This window comes from Nicotiana attenuata, chromosome 10 (assembly GCF_001879085.1).
Source record: "Nicotiana attenuata strain UT chromosome 10, NIATTr2, whole genome shotgun sequence".
Taxonomy (NCBI): domain Eukaryota; kingdom Viridiplantae; phylum Streptophyta; class Magnoliopsida; order Solanales; family Solanaceae; genus Nicotiana; species Nicotiana attenuata.
The window spans coordinates 32,726,928-32,730,675 of NC_031998.1; positions in this window are offsets into that span (position 1 = coordinate 32,726,928).

Below are 3,748 nucleotides of genomic sequence, written 5' to 3' on the forward strand. Positions count from 1 at the left end.
TTTTTCCACATAAAAAATCCCTTGTCTTCTTTACTTACAGCTTTATTAGCATTCTCAGCATATCCTCGTAGGGGATCAGGTACTCTACTGTTTGGTGGACTCATACGAACTAACAATTGGTATCAGAGCGGGTTCTTTCTAAAATGTTAACACCTAAAAAGGATCTCAATGTCTGCTCCACCCAACCTTGAGGAAGGACAATCAACTTACAGACCTCCTAGATTCAATGGTCAATACTATGGCTGGTGGAAGACTTGCATGCATGATTTTATCATGGCCAAAGACTCAGAATTGTGAGACATCATCTGTGGTGGTCCACATGTTCCTATGAAGAAGCTTGAAGAAACTGGACCAATGGTGCCAAAAGATAGAAAGGAGTACAGTGACATTGACAGACAAGCCGTGGAAAAGAACTATCGCGCCAAGAAAATCTTGGTCTGTGGTATAGGACCCGATGAGTATAACAGAGTCTCAGCTTGTGATATTGCCAAAGAAATATGGGAAGCACTTTAAATAGCACACGAAGGAACTACTCTTGTTGCGTTGTCTCATTGCATGTCACAGTCATTGGTTCATCAAGATGGGTAATAGTAATGTTGAGTGCCTGTCCCTTGACCGCTTTCTGAGTTACGTAAACAATGTCGAACTCACTTAACAGGATTTGCCACTTGACTAGCTTGCCAGTGGGCATGGGCTTCTGAAAGATGTACTTCAAGGGATCCATTCTCGATACGAGATATGTATTATAGGCACAGAACTAATGCCTCAGTTTCTGAGCTACCCAAGTCAAAGCATAACAGGTGCGTTCCTATAGAGAATACCGGGCCTCGTACGGGATCAAGTTTAAAATATGAATATATTTGTATATAGTTAAATGGATTTGAATTGTTAAAAACTATCGAAGTTTTAATAAACTAAGGGGTCGTTTGTCTTGAAGACAAGTTATGTTGAGATTAGTTATACTGAAATTAGTTATATTGCGATTAGTTATGTTGAGATTAGTTACCCTGGTATCTTTTTTATTGATTGTTTGGTATGTTGTATTAATTCTGGGATTGACCTGGGATTACTATTCCATCCAGTATAAGTTATCGCGATACTATTTTTAATTCTGGAATAACTTATCCCAAATCTAGTAATCAAACAAGGGACGATGTGGTACTAAATTTTTATGCCAAAATTACTTTTGCATATTCATCATTCCAAACGACCTCTAATATTATTAGCAGAAAGGTCTCATCAAACTGTCATGTAAGCTGAAACGAGTGGAATAATATTTGTTACTCCAGATGTATCTCCGGCCCAATATGATAAAGGAAAGCAGCAGGCCTAATAATAGAGGCGACCCAATTCTTTGTATTGTGTCTTCTTTATTTTAGTTTGTAAATATCTTCTTTTATTTGAGTTTTATTGATTCACAATTGTAAATGTATATAGAAGCCCACAATTAGAAATAATAAACAGATTGGTCAAAACATAATTGACCGACTCATTTCTTCATCTCCATCTCTCTCTTCTTCTGTCTTCCATCTAGGGTTTCTTTCTCTTTTAATCCGCCATAGCTCGTACAACTTCAAGCTAATATGCTATCAGAGCAGAAATCCGATTCCTCTCATTATGAGCTTTACTCAGAAGGTCAACTTTGAGATTAGGAAAGGTACTACATCTTTTACTTGCAAGTATTGCAAGATATCAAGACATAGTGTGGATAAGTGCTACAACTCCATGGGTTTCCAGCAGATTTCAAATTCACCAGAAATAAGAAGTCTACTACCCGTGTTCAGGCTGAGAACTCATCAGTTGTCCCTGCAAATCCCTTTCCACAAACCTCTAACTCTTCAGCACATGGATTCACCAAAGAACAATATCAACATCTCTTGACCTTGTTCCAACAAGCTCAAATGTCTGTTGGTCCCACTTCTGAAGCTACAACTGTGGACAACTCTATTTTTTCTCACTTTGTTGGTTTGTTTAGCATATATGTTGTAGTTTATGTGGATTCTCATAAAGTGCATCATCACAGTTAGGTATAAATCCTTGGATCCTAGATCCACGTGCCACGAACCACATGACTCCATATAAACACCTTCTGTTCAATGTGCAACATTTAATTAAACCTTTTTTGTTAACTCTACCTAATGGATATAAAGCGTTACACCCCATATTTTTCGTACGTAAGAGTACGTCGCAAGTCTATTGATGTAAGCTCAGAAATGAGATCATCTTTGAAAGTGCATAATATAAGTTAATCATGTCACTTTGGAGGTAACAAATATTTAAGATCATGAATAACAATACCAAGAGGGTTGGAAGTCTTAGAATCTAAACGAATCAAAGAAAATAAGTTTAAACGAAAGTCGACAAGTTGTAATGTTATAACATGTGATTTTGGGGTGAGACTAGGGTTCTTAACATGATAAGGAGTTTATGTTATGAGTTACTTTAGTCGTATGATAGACGTATGTTACGTTTTGAAGTCAAGCGAGTTGTGGTACAAAAGTTGGCAAAGGTCATCACAAGTTACATTCATTAATGTGCTAAAAATTAGGTCAGATGTAGCTGTGCTTTTCTTCCAGTATACTTGGAATTAAGGGATGATACTGATGTTTGGCTATAATTGCATATTTTTAGTGCATTACTTACCTTAAATTTTGGGGCTTCAATGCTAAACTATACTATATTTGTGCTAATTCTATTTTATGTGTAAGTACGTTAGAGACAAAATTGAGAGCAAAGTAGAGATCTTATATGTATTTTATGCACTTCAACAATGGATTATGATTATTTGATAATGAAAAATATTATGATATCATAATTAAACAATGATTGAAGAGACAAAGAAATAATTGCAAAGGAAAAAGAAGAAAACAGGAATGAGAATTGGAAAGTTAGGCAGAAGAAATCAGAATTTGAATTGAAGCAAAGAAGCTGGCGACGTGAGGAGTTTCTCTCGCATTAGGCTTCACGATGCGAGGTCCAGCGCGGGGTGCTTCGCGTGTTCCACGTGGCAACGCGAGGTCTTAGTTACTATACATGAATTATTAATGCGTTTTTGTTAATTTTAATTCCATAGGAATATAGGGGTTAGATTAGCTTGAATATGCGAGTTGTACTTCGAGAGAAGGCTACAAGCAATTTTAACCCTGTCAACCAATAAACCAGATAAATTAATTAGACAATTTAAGTGAAAAACTCAACGGGATTGTTAGCTAACCCATAACTCTAGAATATTCACTCAAATTGAATTTGTCTTTAAGCTTGTCGTTGTTTTCTTTAATCTCTTAATTTGTTACTCTAGATTAAATTTAATTAAATACTCATACTTTAGGATTCGCTTGAATAAACTAATTGTTTGGTTTAATTTATTTGATAGTTAATCACAAGTCCCTGTGGGTAATATATCTGGACTTACAATCCTATATTACTTGTCGACCACGTTTACTTGCGTGTGCGTTTGGGAGCAACAAGTTTTTGGTGCCGTTGCCGGAGACTTAGAAATTAACTATTTTACTAGATTAGATTTTACTTTTTATCTATTTTAAGTTTTTAATTTTAGTTTAGTGTAGTTAGTATTATATTTTTTTTGCATGGCATCTTTGAACAAAAAGTGGTGGGATAGTAAGTATACTTGTTTTTGTGATCCTTGTCCATATTGTAAAGGACCTCACTTGTGGCGATATTGTAAAAATATTCTTAGTACCGAGTTGTGTGCACCATCTCCATCCTGTACTATTTGTGATGGAAATTG